We start from the raw sequence: 18698 nt of genomic DNA, 5'->3' as shown, positions 1-18698 counted from the left end.
GAGAGAGAGGGATTCAGTGATTGTCAGAGGGGAGCTGCAGGGGCGCTAAGAGGTGAAGTACAACAAGGCCTCATTAACATGTAAATGGTCTTTTACAGACCTGTGAAGTACTGGGGCGCGGCTGTGTGTGTGCGCTGAGGAAGCTGTCTCAGCCTGGGCTGACACATACACAGGGCGGGGAGACAGAGGTACACCTTCACAGATCTCCTGCTTCCTTCGTGGGTTCTTCGCATTGCACTCATTGCCTCCCCTGCAATGGCATAATGTTCCTCCAACTCGACCCCTTCTTTGCAGGACTCAGCTTAAATAGCACGTTGGAGTATAGGGAAAAAAAACTCGGATTGCAGGAGGAGGAATACTTAAGATTGGATTTGGTTGTCACACGCATCTATTCACCAGCAACTCAAACTATATCGGGTGTCCCCCCTTTCAGTTAACGTGCCAACTTGCTATCTGCACACTTGAAGCGCCATATTACACGCACCACTGTCTTTGTACTGGAATCTCGGCCTGCTTGGCTTGGCAGACATTACTTTCCTACTGTCCTTTCTGCAGACGAGGGTCTCCCTCTAGGGAACAGGGTGACTAGGTCATGGTGCCAGGCTAAACGCATAGAACAAATCGTTCCCACGCAGTGGTGACAGTCGGCGAATCCTTTCTCCTAGCCTCAGAGGATTACACTCTTGCGCTGCATTCGTCATTATCCATGCAGCAGGGATAATTTACAATAACTCCAAGCTTGAGTCTTCTTTAAAAAAAACACTTGTTGCTGTGTATTTATAATACAGAAAAATCCCACATGCATTCAGATATGGCATACCTTGGAGTGGGGTGGGCAGAGCATAATGGAACATGAGGCTCAATTGTAGGAAGTATGGCCTCTCACATCCTGTTTATTACAGTTGGGTCCCACGGTGCTTTTTCCATTTTTGGTGCTATGCAGTACTTTTAAGACCTTCTTGCCGTTTCTCTCGTTCAAATGGGTGTAATGTCTGATATTTAAAAGTTTCCCTCGTCTTCAGTGCTTGATTATGTGTGTGAGAAAGTGTCACTCATATTTGTGGAAATGTCCCTCATAATTATACTGAAACAATGAATATGTCACACACATCAATCTGAAACCTTGGCAGCCATGGAGGGTGAGGGACGGAGGGAGGGAGACAGGGGGAGAGAGAGAGAGGAAGAGAGACAGAGAGAGGGAGTCAGAGAGGGACGGAGGGATAGGGAGAGGGATAGGGAGAGAGACAGAGGGAGGGGGAGGGGGAGAGACAGAGGGAGGGAGAGAGACAGAGGGAGGGAGAGAGACAGAGGGAGGGAGAGAGACAGAGGGAGGGAGAGAGACAGAGGGAGGAAGAGAGACAGAGGGAGGAAGAGAGACAGAGGGAGGGAGAGAGACAGAGGGAGGGAGAGAGACAGAGGGAGGAAGAGAGACAGAGGGAGGAAGAGAGACAGAGGGAAGGAGAGAGAGGGAAGGAGAGAGACAGAGGGAGGGAGAGAGACAGAGGGAAGGAGAGAGACAGAGGGAAGGAGAGAGACAGAGGGAAGGAGAGAGACAGAGGGAGGGAGAGAGACAGAGGGAGAGAGAGAGAGAGAGAGGGAGGGAGAGAGAGAGAGAGGGAGGGAGAGAGAGAGAGGGAGGGAGAGAGAGAGAGAGGGAGGGAGAGAGAGACAGAGGGAGGGAGAGAGAGACAGAGGGAGGGAGAGAGACAGAGGGAGGGAGAGAGAGACAGAGGGAGGGAGGGAGAGAGAGACAGAGGGAGGGAGAGAGAGACAGAGGGAGGGAGAGAGAGACAGAGGGAGGGAGAGAGACAGAGGGAGGGAGAGAGAGACAGAGGGAGGGAGGGAGAGAGAGACAGAGGGAGGGAGGGAGTGAGAGACAGAGGGAGGGAGAGAGAGACAGAGGGAGGGAGGGAGAGAGAGACAGAGGGAGGGAGAGAGAGACAGAGGGAGGGAGAGAGAGACAGAGGGAGGGAGAGAGAGACAGAGGGAAGGAGAGAGGCAGAGGGAAGGAGAGAGACAGAGGGAAGGAGAGAGACAGAGGGAAGGAGAGAGACAGAGGGAAGGAGAGAGACAGAGGGAAGGAGAGAGACAGAGGGAAGGAGAGAGACAGAGGGAAGGAGAGAGAGGGAGAGAGGGAGAGAGGGAGAGAGGGAGAGAGGGAGAGAGAGGGAGGGAGAGAGAGACAGAGGGAGGGAGAGAGAGACAGAGGGAGGGAGAGAGACAGAGGGAAGGAGAGAGACAGAGGGAAGGAGAGCGGCAGAGGGAAGGAGAGAGGCAGAGGGAAGGAGAGAGACAGAGGGAAGGAGAGAGACAGAGGGAAGGAGAGAGACAGAGGGAAGGAGAGAGAGAGGGAGAGGGAGAGAGGGAGAGAGACAGAGGGAAGGAGAGAGACAGAGGGAAGGAGAGAGGGAGGGTGAAAGAGGAAGGGAAAGGGAGGGTGAAAGAGGAAGGGAAAGGGAGGGTGAAAGAGGAAGGGAAAGGGAGGGTGAAAGAGGAAGGGAAAGGGAGGGTGAAAGAGGAAGGGAAAGGGAGGGTGAAAGAGGAAGGGAAAGGGAGGGTGAGAGGAAGGGAAAGGGAGGGTGAGAGGAAGGGAAAGGGAGGGTGAAAGAGGAAGGGAAAGGGAGGGTGAGAGGAAGGGAAAGGGAGGAGACAGAGGAAGGGAAAGGGAGGAGACAGAGGAAGGGAAAGGGAGGAGACAGAGGAAGGGAAAGGGAGGAGACAGAGGAAGGGAAAGGGAGGAGACAGAGGAAGGGAAAGGGAGGAGACAGAGGAAGGGAAAGGGAGGAGACAGAGGAAGGGAAAGGGAGGAGACAGAGGAAGGGAAGGGGAGGAGACAGAGGAAGGGAAGGGGGAGACAGGGGGGAGACACAGAGGGGGGAGACAGAGGGGGGAGACAGAGGGGGGAGACAGAGGGGGGAGACAGAGGGGGGAGACAGAGGGGGGAGACAGAGGGGGGAGACAGGGGGGGGAGACAGGGGGGGAGACAGAGGGGGGGGAGACAGAGGGGGGGGAGACAGAGGGGGGGGAGACAGAGGGGGGAGACAGAGGGGGGAGACAGAGGGGGGAGACAGAGGGGGGAGACAGAGGGGGGAGACGAGGGGGGGAGACGGGGGGGGGAGACGGGGGGGGGAGAGTGAGCCGTTGCCGATTCCCGGTGGGTGAATGAACACTGCCTATTTTCGCTGTAAAACAACAAAAAGAACCTTGTCCTGAGGTAGTTTTATGTTAGTGCAGACCCCGCAAGCCATATTGAACTGTGCACTAAATCGTCAATAACATAACATGACTAGTATTATCGAACGTGAACAAGCGGCGGCAGACATATTTAAAGCGGCAGGTGAAACCACGCCAATCAATAAGAAAGACACAAATGCCACCAATATTCCCACTGGCAATCTTGTGATTTTATTCCAGGCTCTAGAAAAGGTGCAGGAATGGGAGATGAAGAAATGGTGGTAGGCCACCTCATTGGAGAAATATATCGAATGCGACCGTATTCCAAGAGGCCTGCGCATCTTTAAGGTCCCCTCGTATGAACATCCCAATCCGGCACTCCTAAAGGAATGGTCAGAGTATACAGCCGAATCTGCAAAAGGAATGGTCAAGATTTTAATTAAATACGCGTGGGACGACAGAGAAAAATGTATAGCCGAAATCCAGGAACTTGAGGAGATGATCGCAAAAGACAAAGATGTAAAACGAAGCGAGACTCTGAGATTATGAGGCTGTAATCAGAAACAGAAAACAAAAGAAATTTCAAAAAGACAAAGAGGACTACTGTTGGATTCTTTTGCAGAGTTTCTCCTATCTACATACAACTTCCTTTGCCACTGTAGTTTTAATTCCCTTTCTCTCCATGCACCCACATCATTATTTTTTACACCCTTGTCTGCAGCCATCCAGGCAGGACACAAACAAGTATTAGGCGCCCTACCCTTGAAGAGTTCAAACGGAGTCTTTCCTGTAGTTGAGTGTGGAGAGAATCAATAAGCAGAAATTCTGTTCTGTAACTCCCTTCTCCAGTCCAAATTGTTAACCCTTGCCAACTGAATGCTTTCCTTCAAAGTCTTGTTAAGTCTCTCCAAAGCACCATTTGCCTCAGGATGATACAAAGAAATCCTCTTGTGAACTATACCACACCTACTGAGATAATCCTCAACTTTCCTAGAACAAAATTGTGGCCCATTGTCAGAAAGAATAGAGTTCGGGTAACTCTCGCGCTTAAAGACAGACTCCAAGAAAGAAATAACAGACTCACTTGTAATCTCCCTCACCAAACTAACCTCCACCCATCTTGAATACAAGTCCAACAAAACCAACATAAACGGAGTTTGATGCTCACCATGTAACGGCCCCACAATATCAACTGCATACTGCTGTATCCTAACCTTTGCGCGTAAATTCGACGCATCAGGAAAAAGAATGACACGTTAAGGTACTGCCCGCAATCTCAATAAAGAGACCTCAGAATCTGACATAGAAATGTCTGAGGGACTGCAGGCTTTAAGCACGGATGAAAATAGAGGCAACCAGGAGGTTCCCTATTTTCGGGAATATCAGCTAAGGCAGGAAACACGTCAAAGACCAATGCAGAGGACCCACCCTCCGCAGAGAAGGCAACAACAAATAAACGCAAAACAAGGAGAGGAAGGAAAGGGAGGGGAAGAAGGACCGACCCAGATGATGACACGTAGCAAGGGGAAAAAGGGGAAACGGTAAACAACGAAGATCTACGAACAGTCATCAATCTCTCAAGTAGGTCATTGACAGAAGATGAAATAAAGGTCCTTCAATTAGGATTAACCTTCTGCCCTACTTCTGACTACAACTTCGTATAAACCAGAATAGATCTATTCAAGTAAATAAGAAAACTGAAGTTACAAAAAATCTTTATTTTACACCCAAAAAGAGATGGATCTATTGGCCAACAAAATACGGAGGAGAATGTTTTGGATCAACTGAGTAGCCAAAACTTGGAAACGCTTTTATCAATGCAAACTCCTGAAACAGGTGGCTCAGAAGAAGCAACCCTAAGTACATCAATAGAGGAGACAAACATCGAACAGACAGGTGGTAAAAGTAAATTCAAAAGAAAATCAAAAATTATGCCACAAGTTCCTTTTGACACCATTGACGTCTTTAGGGAAGCAATCCTCAAGATCTTAAAGAGCTAACAAAGACAAAGTCAAGCTCAAGACATGACAATAACATGCCAAGGAAACAATGGAAAGCAATTAAGACACTTAAGACGGATTTGACATTGGAGATTAAGCCCTCATATAAAGGAGGCAATTTTATTGTTTTCAAAAAAGAGCGTTATATGAAAGAGGCCTTGAGACAGCTTGGAGATAGTGAATGTTACGCAGTTATTAATAGAACTGATTATCTAAACTTCGTAAAATAATGATCATATGTTTTTAGCACGGTGGAGGGATGAAGGGATGTTAAATCAAGATGAAATCTTGTTTTTATATTGTGAATCACCAGTTCTCCTGACATTTTACAATTTACCTAAAATTCAGAAGGACCCTGTTAACCCTCCCTAGTGTGGCTTCAATTAATAGTCTCCTGGAAAATACTTCATTATACATAGATTCTTTCCTAAGCCCCTTAGTCAAAGATCTGGCATCATATGTCAGAGATACTCAAGGCTTCTTACGATTAACGGAAGGCATTGTGTGGGAGCCTGACATGCTTTTGATAACACTTGACATCACAAGCCTTTATACCTGCATTCGCCACCAAGATGGCTTGAGAGCGGTTAAATGGTCTTTAAACAAAAGAGCTCCAAAATTTCATACTCCCAATACTACGCTTTTGGAAATTATGAATTTTTGTTTGCACAACAATATCTTTTTATTATCTGGCAAATTGTATCAGCAACAACGTGGTACCGCCATGGGCATGTTCTTTGCCCCCAGCTACGCAAATTTATTTGTGGGCTGGTGGGAAGCAAATTAACTTTGGCTAGACAACATTATTTTGTTAGCCAGATATATTGACGACCTATTTTTTGTTTGGAGGGGAAATCGCTCCTCGGCTGAGGAGCACATATCCTCTCTGAACAACAATGGGTTAAATCTGGAATTTACGGGCCACATTAGTGGTGTCTCAGTAAATTATTTAGATCTGGAAGCTTTTATTGAGAACAACACATTGCAAACTAGACTCTTTCGGAAGCCAACAGCTGGTAATGCGGTATTACACGCAGCCAGTTATGTTTGGGGAATTGCTTCGTATTAAATGCAATTGCTCCATCCAGAGGGACTTTGAATCAGCGAAAGATGCAGCAATAGAGAGATTCAAATGACGTGGGTATAGCAAATCCACTTTAAAACAGGCAGAGGTCAAAGTTGAGAAGTTAGATCGAAGGAATCTGCTAGTGGCCAAAACAAAAACATTAGCTTTACAGGAAAGCAATGTTAGAATGATTACAACTTACAACAGCAAATCCAGTGCTGTTGTGCATATCTTACAGAAGAATTGGCATATTTTACAGACGGACAATATCTTAAATCATCTACAGTCTCGTCCGTTAACTTATAAACGTTGCCAATCTCTTAGTGACCATCTAATACATAGCCATTTTTATCCCACAATGACAACAAGAAATAAATGTCCTGGGATTTTATCTGTGTTTACGTTGCAAGGCATGTAAATATAGGAAAAAACAACTACCTACATGGGGAGGCCAGGGGATCCTAGACTGACCAGAACATTCAAGAAGTTTCTTAATTGCAACTCAGATTATGTGCTATACTACTTAGAAAGTCCATGTTCAAAACGTTACTTTGGCACCACCGCCAAAAAGCGCATCCGAGCATATGCGCGCGATAAACAAAGACGCGAGCTATGCAGTGGCACGTCATTTTGAACAGTTCCACCAGAGTAACAGAGACCTCGTAAAATATTACTGTATAGACCAGGCAGAAAGAGGAGGAGATAGGACCAAAAAGTTACGTATACTGGAATCCAGATAAATCATAGATCTTCAGACAAAGACCCCTATTGGGCTAAACAATGATGAAGAACTCTAGGTGCATCTGGATGAATAGGACATGATAAATACACCTCAAACTAATGTCACTGACATAAGGAAAACCATCTAGAAGAGTACATGGTTTGTGTATTTATTGATTTTAAAATAATTGCATGCCCATTGGGGCTAAATAAAGACGTGGGGAACACAAGTGCAACCACATATGAAACCCCTGCTTGAGAAATGCCCATTGAGGGCGTAATTAAGACACAAATGGGATTCATTGACAAAGCATTGTGTGTACGCATATATTTGAAGCATGAAGTGACAGCTTATTTTTTTTATCTGCCAGTGGTCTATAATTGTAGAATGAATTTTCTCAATTGGACATAACTTGGCGATTTGAATAGCTGTACATACACATGGAGTTATATGGATCCCAATGTGCAACGATTTTAGTTTTTATTTGTCACTTATTTCACTTTTCTTCTTTTTTGACTTGGCAGTATGTTAATCACAAGTTACATACTACGTTATAAGATGGCCACCAATTGTTTAGCCATTTGCAGCATAATGTTAGAACATCATTTATGTTAATGAATGACCATGTGACATGCTGCGATGTGAAATACTGCCAATTATGAACAAGGCAACTGACATTGAAAAAGCCGCAAGGCGAAACGCGTCTGTCAGTAAGCGGGGGGTCTGCACTAAAAGTATTTTATACTTTGGCAAATTGCTCCCGCATGTACTTTCCGTTTGGTGTCAAAGATTCCTCGATACTTTGTCGAAATATATATATATATATATATATACACACACACACACAGTTAGTTATTTTTTTTACTCAATGAAGGTATCTTGTGGAAAATGAATTAAATGATGTACATGAACCAAACCATGATATCTTGATCTATATATATATATATATATATATATATATATATATATATATATATATATATATATATATATATATATATATATATATATATATATATATATATATCCTACTGGCGGTCGCCAGTAGGTAGTTATAGTTAAAACCTAGTTTCCATAGGAAATCCGGAACTTTCTATTTGGAATAACATTGGCGCTGGTGGACGAATCTTCACAAATTTCTCCAAGAAAATGGCCTGCTCCGCTCCTTCCCTGAAAGTTTGGGGATGATTCGTCAAATGGGGGACGAGAAAAAAGGGTGGTCCCAAAATGTGTTTTCCCCATGCAATTTTCCATAGGACCTTTAGCCAGGGCTACAGCCCGAACGGCTGAACGTAATTACACCAAACTTGGCAAAAAAAGGTAGAGTTCTGTTTGCAGATCACGCTTTTTGTTAAATGGTGTAAATCCGTTCAGTAGTTCCGGAGTAAATCAAAAGTAAAATCATAGATACATATTGGAGGTGTTACGGTAACTTACGGTAAGCTTACTGTAAGCTTTCTGTAATCTGTACCTTCCCGAGCACGAGCTGAATGGTAATTGGCTGTCAACTGTCTGTCAACACTCTAAACCAGTGTTGGCATCCATCTTGTGCCTCTGTAGACGGAGGCACAAAGAAGCAGGGAAACAAAGGTGGAAAACATGTAAAGGGGGCAGGGTAGAAACACCCTGACCCCAAGGCCTGCTCAGGGGGTCCCACAAGGACCCCAAAGGCCCCCCCAAATGTTTTTTGGGGGGAAAAGCGCGGGGTTCGTGTACCCTGGCGGAAAAAAAATGTGCATTTTTTTTTTTTACATGGGGATTCCAACTCGGCATACTTAGGCTCAATTAAAACAAAATAATTAATGCGCACAGAGGCCTGTAGGTCCCCTGAGTTTCCTGGCTGCGGTCGGAGTAGATCCCCGGGTAAAAAGAGCATGAAGGATCCGGAGCCGCAGCGGAGGAGCGCGGTGGACATCAACCGAGCGGGCGTCAAGGAGCTGGAGGGGGCGCTGAGGGGTATCGGCAGGAGGAGAGCCCGGGGCTTCGTGCGGAAGAGAGGAGCTGAAGGGGTTCAACTCCTTAGAAGATCTCCTGCATGTGAAGGAGATTACCACCCGCATTCTGGAAATTAACAGTGACCGCCTGACGTGCCGGAAGAGGCAGTGTAGTGGTGATACTGGCCGGGGTAACTGCTCACACAACAACACACAGCCAAGGCCATCCAGTTCTAAAGGAGATGCTTTGAATGGCAACGTGTATCAGGAACATTCCAGAGGCACGGGCAGAGAGGAGGAAGAAGAGTCAGAGATTCAGGCCGTTTGGGGGGAGGAAGAGGAGGATGAGTCGGAAGAGTCTGACCGCTCTGGCGTGCGAGGAGAGGATGAAGGGGAGGAAGAGAGCGAAGATGGAGAGGATGGCAGTGAGGTCTACTTTTATTATATGATGAATGAGCTCTGGATTGATTATCAGGAGCGTACTGAGGAGGGGAACCTCATTCGTCATGTTTGGCTCAAGATGAAACGAAAGTCTGAGAATGGTGTTGATGTGAGAGCCCTATCTCCTGGAAAGAAGTTATGCAAAGGCTCAGAGTACAGCAGTTTTAGGTCATTAGCACAATGCATAAACAGTGCCACTACGTTTGGGGACCTGCAAAATGGCAACCACCATGGGCATCAGCGTCAAACCTTTCAGAAGTGGACGGGTCCCGAGAGGTTGCTAGCATTGGATGAGCTCATCGATCGCTGTGAACCATCTCAAATCCAGTATATGATGAAAGTCATTGAGCCACAGTTCCAACGTGATTGACAATATAATGCAAATGCTGGCCCCGGAGGCCGAAACAATATGCAATTTGTACATTGTTATTAGTTTGTATATGATCCCGCATTAGGCATTTAGTACACTGGTTATTTTTAGCCACTAGGGTCAAATAAGCTACTAGCTAGCCAAATCTCGATCAGTGGTGTATTTGATTATTGTTATATGTCCAAATATGCAGACAGTGTCAAGTCAAGTCAAAATCACTTTATTCGATTATTTAAAATCATAAAAGTATGCTATTCAATCACATATTAAAAACAACGATTCAAAAATAAATAATATTATTTACATAATATACAATTCATATGTACATAACACACAGAGTTCGTCAAGTGCATAGATTTCCTGATTATCATACAAAATATACACACTATCTACAAATCGACATTTAGTAACCAGGGGTTCATAATCATTTATCTGTTCAATTAAATCTTTAGAGTTTCTTCAGTCATTGAAAATTACTTTTACTCACAATATGTTTCCTCTAATTGCCTAGCTTTTTTGCTACGAATAGATGTTACAAGGAAGTTCGCTACCCCAAACATAACAGCAGAGGATTCCATCATCTGTAGGTATAATAAAGCAGGTTTTACTTGTATGAAACCCCTATTTTTCAGCAGTGGCGTAATAAACCTTTCCCTTCCCTCTGTATAAAAGGAACAAAAAAACACAAAGTGCATCGTGTCCTGGTATGAATGATAGTCACATTTACAGGGGTCGGCTTCTTCTGGTTTACTCCACACCCTGTAATTCCCCAGTAACACATGCGATTGATTAAAACGGAATTTGGTTAACAGCCATCGATGTAAGGGTTTGGTGACAATTGTCAAGTAAGGTTGAATAGCCATTGTCAATATCAACAGGTAATGAGCCCTCACTGTAGGTTTACAAAGTTCTGATGCGTCGCAATCCAATTCCCTGGTTTTTATAAAATTGGTTTTTACCCAGTTAATATCAGCTTTAATTAGACTTTCTGGGCTGGAATAGATTTATGGGTGCACAAGATAATTTGATATAGATTTAATATAAAACCACCATTTTATTTCTGCCACTTTATCTAAAGCCATGCAGTCATTAATAATCTTGTAATTCAAAGTCAGGGCGGGATTTATCCATGTTCTAATCCATTGCAGGACAGGTGCCATATTCAGATAATCTGAGATATATCCCATCCCTAGCTCACGATGTACAGCAAAATTGGCGGTTGAATGAGGGAGACCCAGAAGAGCCCGAAGACATTTATTTTCCTCCCTCTGTATGGGAGTTGTGTCCTTATAGCCCCATATTGCGGCCCCATACCTAGCTATGGCCACAGATTTTGCTTTATAGATAGACAGAATTGCTTCCCCCGGTTTGCCTCCCAATCTCTTAGCAAAGCCAAGAATGGCAGATGTTGATCTTCTTATGGCAGCTGCTTTATTTAGTAATTGAGGGGCCCAGGAGCCTACATCAAACACCACTCCTAGATAAGTGAAGAAACTCACCTTAGTTATTGTACTGTCATTACAGGAAACTGTTTTAAAATGCTTTCTACTTTTCCCTAGGGACATGACATGGGATGTGTCTGTGTTGACCTCCAAGTACAGCTTATCCATAAACTCCCCAAATGAATCAAGCAATCTTTGTAAGGCGTTAGGTGTTCTTGCCAACAGCACTGTGTCATCCGCGTATAGGAGTACAGGGATGGGCGTTCCTCCCATTCGCGGAATATCCGATGTTACAGTAGCCAGGACCTTTTCCAGGGAGTTGATGTAAAGTGTAAACAACATTGGGGCCAATATACAACCTTGACGCACCCCTCTGCCGAATTTAAATTTAGCAGTGCATTTTCCCTCTTGCGTCATTCTAATTGATGCCGACAGGTCCCTATGTAACTCCGCTAGAAAGTTCACCAGAGCCTGGTCTAATCCCAGCTCCAGGAGCATCTTCCACAGCTTTGACCTATTGACTAAGTCAAAAGCTGTGGATAAGTCCATAAATGCTAGGAAGATTGAGCCTTTTGATGCTACTGTGTATTTGTTGATTATTAAATGTAGGTTTAGGCATTGATCTTCGTACCTCTTCCCCCTCTAAACCCATATTGGGCATCACATAGGATATCTATCTATAGCCCAGGCATTTATCCTGACCAGAATTACTTTTCCTAGTATTTTGATTGATGAATCAATCAAAGAAATAGGACGATAACATCTTGGGTCCCCCCTTTGTCCCTTCTTAAATATTGGTATTATAATGGAACGGGACCAAGTCTTAGGGAAGATGACCGGGGTAGAATTTGCTGCTAGGTTAAAGACATTAGTAAGTATTATAGACCAAAGCTCAGGGTTAGCTTTGTACATATCAGACGGTACCCCATCTGGTCCTGGGGCTTTCTGACCAGATGTTTCGGCTATTGCTAAATGTACCTCTTTGATAGTAATATTCTGTACGGGCCCCACTAGTTCTTTAGAGTGTGTCTCATAAATGTCAAGTTCCAAATTGCTCCCGTAAACATTCTCAAAATGGTTTAACCATTCCCGTTCTGTAATATTAACTTCTAGCCGGGCGTTTTCCATCCCGTTGAACAAGGGAGACTTTACGATAGCCCAGAATTTGGAACTATTCCTTAGGGTAGCTTTATTAAATAGTGAGTCCCAAGCCTCTTGTTTTCATTCATTTTTACGTGTTTGTAATATAGATTTATGTAATCCCCTTAAGGAGGAGACCTTATTCGTATCTCTGGGTTTCTTATTTAGAGCGTGCAAGAGCTCGCTATGTATTTTAGTGCAGTTATGGTCAAACCATCTATGCACCTGGTTTGGTTTTGCTTGTCGCTTCCCCGTGAGATCTAGTGAGACCTGATGGCATATCGTTTCAAAGGATGTTATAACATCACCCCCAAATCTGAGTGGATCTCTACAAGTGTTAATTTCATTCCCCACCTTAGATTTAATTGTAGATAGGAACTCCTCCGGTATGATTTTGTTCCATTTAATTCTCCTCCCCTGGTCCTTAGCCAGAACTTTAGTGATTACTTAAGGTACCTCTATTTTATTAAAAGAAAGTGCGGTATTGACCAGTTCCAGGACCACTGGGTTATGGTCACTAAATCTGGATTGAATGGCATTATAAAATAAAACAGAACTTAATAATGCAGGAGATAGAAACATATAATCTATAATGGTTTCGCTTTCCTTTGCGTTATATGTTGGAACCCGGTCCTTTATATCGGCAAACCCAGGTTCGAACAGGTCTACCTCTGTGAGTAGTTCCTCCAGGGCAGATCCCTTTGCTGAGTGTTCGAAATGCTGATAACTTGAGTAGGCCGGGTAATCTACATCTAAATACTGACAATTTAAGTCGCATAAATGAACGTTAAAATCACCCATTAGGATGACACAGAAAAAAGTGGTTTGAACTTCTTTATATGTAGATAAAAATTTTGTTAGTGAATAGATATGCTTGTTTGGGTACTATCCCTGTATTGCATTATAGAAGTTAATATATACCACTATATTATTATTTGGCATTAAAACTTCTATAGCTAAGATGTTAGGGGAGGTGGTATTAAGCTCTTTCACTATACCTAGTATATTAACCGAAATTAAAAACATCAGTCCTCCTTTATCCCTTCCGGCTTTAGATGTACATGAAGCTACAGAGTAAGTGGTAAACCCATCCACCCAAAAATTGCACTCCCTATCCCATGTTTCTTGCAACGCCACTATATCATACTGCCTCAAGAATTCGATCCATATTTTATTATCCCTCTTGGAGGGTAATCCTGCTATATTCCAGCTCATAAGCTTAACTGAGGGCTCCCTTTTTTCCTGATATACTATGGGGCATATGGGCAGGTTTGATGGACATTCTCGTGTCAGTCAATCAATATCCCCCAAATGGGATAAAGGTGTAAATCTATTTGACGTGGCAATGCCCTCGTTGATTGCACTACTGATATGGTTACCTACTTTTGGGAGCAATCCTGATTTATTAGTGGCCCAGCTGTTTAGGGGTGGTGGTACAATTTCTGGGTTTCTTATTATTACTGTTCGCCCAGTCTCTTGTGAGCACCTCATGTGTGGTTGAGGATAAAAGAACCCAAGGGGTAGTGCTCTTATCTCTCCCTCTTGTGTGAACATGTCCGCTGCATCCCAGAATAACGGGGATGCCACATGAGGTCTATTAAAGTTCACGATGAAACAATCTCCCTTGAGGTTTTGTTTTGGTATGTCCCACCCAACTCACCCGTCTCCCCATATTTATGCATGCAGAGATACTTTTTACCCCCGTGCAGTTTTCATCGCACCAAATCTTGATGTTTCTTAGCAGGGTTTCATGTGTCTCTATCTCCCCTGTTTTAAGAGGGGGTACGTTTACTAAAATAGCCGCATATGGTGTGGCCTCTGGTGGTAAATGCATAGTACGTATATATTCCATATCTCTGCTCTTAGTATGCTCTCTCTTACCTACAAGGTTCACTTGGTGAGGGTGTGAACTATCGGGAGCACTAGACTTCCCCCTGTCCTCAGGACCCCTGGCCTGGCCTGCAGATATTGTGCCACTATGAAGCCTAGGGGAATGGGGTGGATTCAGATCGGTCGGTGGTATACCGGCATTAAGAGTCCTTTATTACAGTGGGCTGCGTCCGTTGTTTTACGGCCAACTTGGTATTATCAATAATGGGAGAATGGTCATTAGAGGCCAGGAAAGTGTTTATGCGTTCGCATTTTTTCAAAATTTCTAATACACACTCTCTTAACGTTTCAGTAATGTCACTGCAAATCTGAGTCAATATTGTTTCCAGTTTTTCAGTGAGTATGTCCTCAACCATGTCTCATAGAAGTTTCAAAATGTCTAGATATAAACTGTCCTTGTTTCATGTTAAAAGGTGATGGCATTTTAGATTTTTTGGTCTGCCTCTTTACGTGTTTCATACCTGCATTTGTAGCCTCTCCAGTAGGGATTTTTTCGGTGGGAATGTGTGCAACCTCTTCATTCTCTTGACTATTATAGTATGCAAAGGTAAGATGTCATTCATGTTCCTGATACTAATCGCAGGCTCCAGAGGAATAGGTTGTTTTTCAGTTAGAGGGGCCTCAGATGGTTCTAATATAGAGGTTTCAAGTCCCAGTTCTCGTTCAGTAGTTGCAATTTCTTTATTTAGTTTGTCCACAGCAGAGGTGAGGTAGGACAATATGTTTGAAGGGTTGTTAGAATTACGTGGCACTTTGGATTTTACACCGCCCGCATTGGCAGAAGTTTGTAACTTGCGCTTATCCATTTTATTTGATGTTTCTCAGAGGGGTGACCCGTCCCGTCCCTTGTCGTCCCCTGACGGCCACAGACGGCCCGCCCTTTGCCCGGGCTTCGCTCGGCGCTGCCCGCGCGCTCCCGCCTCGCGGGGAGATGCGCTGGAATTTATGCGCCTCCTGGCGCGCTGTTGTGCTGCGCGGCGTCCTGCCGCTAAGGGTGCTGGGTAATGTAGTCCTGCACTCCACTCGGCGGCCGCTCTCGAGGGGACAGAGAGCGGCGGCGGGAGGCAGGCTGGTGCGCTGACCCTGGTGACCTCGACTCCGCTGCAAGGAACAGCGGCAACTCCGGTAACTTGAGCAAAATACCCCCTGACAGTGTCACATGGTAGGCAATTTTTTTTATAAGTTTTTATTATGGCCCACTTGGGTGTATAAATCATATGTTTACTGAGAAGTGCACTGGTATGTTTAGGTATTTACTCATATCGGCTGTACCCACTAGGGTTGCATGCTTGTAAACCGGTATATATTACCTATCTGACTGCTTTTCATGTGAACGGGGCGTAGCTCAACCAGTACATGCATTTTTTGCCGTGGGTTTCAGCTACTGGCAAGAGTTCGCGGCTCACCCAGAGACTTTTTTGATAAAATTTCACACTAATTCATTATTACTATTATTTTTTGGCACAAATGAACTTATGATGCCACACAAGGTGATCATATACCCTAAACTATCTATGTGTTTTCTTTATGTATTAGACGCCATGACAGTCAGCAAGCCAATGATTTGTAAACGTTGTATTTACTTTTTGTTTGCAGCACACGTGTTTATTATTATATTTGCACACGTTTATAATGATGATATGAAAACAGGAGGCCCTCTAATGAATATGAAACTTAATGGCACTTGTTCTATGGCCCAGAATTTGAGACATTCCCACCGACTTTCATGTTGTTTCTCCATATGTTTCGCTATCGCATTGGATTTCATCTCTTTACTACCCAAAGAGCTTGCCCTGTATGTACTATCCTTCTTAGAGCCCTGGGACCTTCTGCGAGCCGCTCAGACCTGCAGCTACTGGAGGATCCTGGCTGAGGACAATTTGCTATGGTGGGAAAAATGCAGAGATGAAGGAATTGATGAGCCCCTCAACCTGAGACGGCGGAGGATGCAGACACCTGGTTTCATGTACAGTCCATGGAAATTTGGTTTCCTGAGGCAGCACAAGATAGATATGAACTGGCAAAGCAGGGACATCAGGTCCCCTAAGGTGCTAAAGAGACATGATGATCACGTCATAACTGCTCTTCAGTTCTGTGGGAACCGGATAGTTAGCGGGTCTGATGACAACACGCTAAAGGTGTGGTCTGCTATCACAGGAGAGTGTGTTCAGACATTGGTGGGGCACACAGGCGGTGTCTGGTCCTCTCAGATGAGAAATAATATAGTGATTAGTGGCTCCACAGACAGGACGCTGAAGGTCTGGATCGCAGACTCTGGCGAGTGCATCCACACCCTGTACGGGCATACATCCACAGTGCGCTGCATGCACCTCCACGCAAGCAGGGTTGTTAGAGGCTCACGTGATGCCACCCTGCAGCTCTGGGACATTGAGACTGGACAGTGTCTGCATGTACTTACAGGTCATGTGGCTGCTGTTCGCTGCTTGCAGTACGATGGCAAGAAGGTGGTCAGCGGTGCTTATGATTACACTGTGAAGGTCTGGGACCCGGAGACTTGCATTCACACTCTGCAAGACACGCCAACAGAGTCTACTCCTTGCAGTTTGATGGGGAGCATATTGCGAGCAGCTCCTTGGACACCTCTATTCGTGTCTGGGATGTGAAAAGAGGAAATTGTTTGCACACGCTTATGGGTCATCAGTCCCTGACCAGTGGGATGGAGCTGCGGGACAACACCCTCGTCTCAGGAAATCAGGAAATGCTGACTCCACTGTGAAGATCTGGGATATAAAGACAGGACAGTGCTTACAGACACTGCAGGGGCCCCAGAAGCATCAGAGTGCTGTCACTTGCTTACAGTTCAGCTCGAAGTTTGTGGTAACAAGCTCAGATGATGGCACCGTTAAACTTTGGGACCTGAAGACAGGCGATTTCATCCGTAACCTGGTGACTCTGGAAAGCGGTGGTAGTGGAGGAGTCGTATGGCGAATCCGGGCTTCCAATACTAAGCTAGTGTGTGCAGTTAGTAGTCGAAATGGCATAGAGGAAACAAAGTTGCAATAATAAATGTGTAAGTTGACTGCCAAATTCCGTTCCTTGTGCCTCTACTATCGTGACCCCGTCCCCTCTGCTGTCACTCTTAGACCACCAATTTTCGATATCCATCCGGCAACAATTTAATTAAATCAATAACCAGCACTGGGAGTCGGAGCCCAAATATCTCTCATCGCATTTCCGCTTCCAATCTCTCTAGCTCAAACTTCCAATCATCTCTCAACCCGAAGAAGGATACGTCAATCTATCCGGCACTGTTTGCATTCCAAGCCACGCTTTCAAAATTAGAGCAACTCTCATTGGCCAAACGTCACCAGTGAAGAATCTCATTTGCTGTACTTTCTAGGGGGACCGACCTCTGTCTTTTTTAAAATGACACTGCTCTGAGTTTCTCAGTAAATGCTAGAACTGTAGCCCAGTGTTGCCAGATTGGTTGTCTGTTAGTTGTGAAGTGTCTGTAGGTGCCTCGCAGTGTGTATGCATGGCCCTGTGCAGAGTGTGAAGTGTGCCATGGGGGTCTCCATCTGTGAGCCCACCCCATAGCTCGCTAGCTCTGCCCTAAACCTGCCTGACTTCTGCTGCGGACACCTCTCCTCTGATGCGGACACGCTCTCCTCTGGTGCTCTGACAAACACAGGCCTCTGTCAGAGGAGTGCCCATCAAAGTGAGCTTTGTGACAGTATCACGACATACCGTAACCAGATGTAATGATTCCCAGCCTATTTACAACGGAAGGATGAAGGGCGGAGACAGTCATTGCCAGATTCAGGCTCGACATCTGCAGACCACAGTGAGCCTTGAAGTCACTGAGTTCTAATGCCGGATTCAGTCTCGTGATCTGCACTCCCGCCACAGTGATCACTGAAGTCATGGAGTGACATTGGTGTATTCAGTCTTGTGATCTGCAGGCTACAGTGAGACCTGGAGTCACTGAGTGATATTGCCGGTTTGCACCGACGTCCCTTGTTTGCCTGCTTTAAATGGGCTGGTGTTGTCAGACACTGGGTGCTTCCAGTTCTTTCGTTTGAAACTGAGTTTTTCACCTCTTCACTGCAGTGACACACTACTTTCAATTGGTGACTACAGGTACCTCTCAATAGCGATCAGACCCCCTGGGACACCAAGTGCTGGCGCTGTTACATTTCCGCTTGAGCCTCGGGGTCTCAGCAGCACTGCTGAGTTCACCAGCTCACCCACCCTGTCAGGCCAGGAAGATACAGTGCTACTTTGAACAGCATCTCAATGCTTCCCTTGCTGACCTCCTTCGGGTCAAGTAGTTGCCACTCTTGCTTCTCTCGGTTATCTTCTGACCAGGTCAGGAATGTCCCTTTGACCTCCTTGTCACAGGTTTCAATTCCGGCGTGACCACTAAGCCCTTCATCCTTCCAAAGTTGATAAAGTAAGTGAGTACCACCTCTGGTACTCGGCACCAAGATGCCCCCAGGGGTTAGCGTGCCGCACTCTATCTCCTACCTCCCATCCTTCACAACTATACAGAACTGTTG

General features: G+C 45.1%; 1 protein-coding gene and 1 pseudogene across 1 annotated transcript in view; one reads left to right on the top strand and one right to left on the bottom strand.

Annotated features, from left to right (window-relative positions):
- The window catches only part of SEC63 (SEC63 protein translocation regulator), a 611233-nt gene that overhangs the window by 218728 nt on the left and 373807 nt on the right, over positions 1-18698 (bottom strand). The window lies entirely within an intron of this gene.
- Positions 8764-17202, top strand: LOC147707871 (F-box/WD repeat-containing protein 7 pseudogene; annotated as a pseudogene).

The sequence above is a fragment of the Lissotriton vulgaris genome, chromosome 6 (assembly GCF_964263255.1).
Source record: "Lissotriton vulgaris chromosome 6, aLisVul1.2, whole genome shotgun sequence".
Lineage (NCBI taxonomy): Eukaryota > Metazoa > Chordata > Amphibia > Caudata > Salamandridae > Lissotriton > Lissotriton vulgaris.
This window is presented reverse-complemented; position numbering and strand designations above follow the sequence as displayed.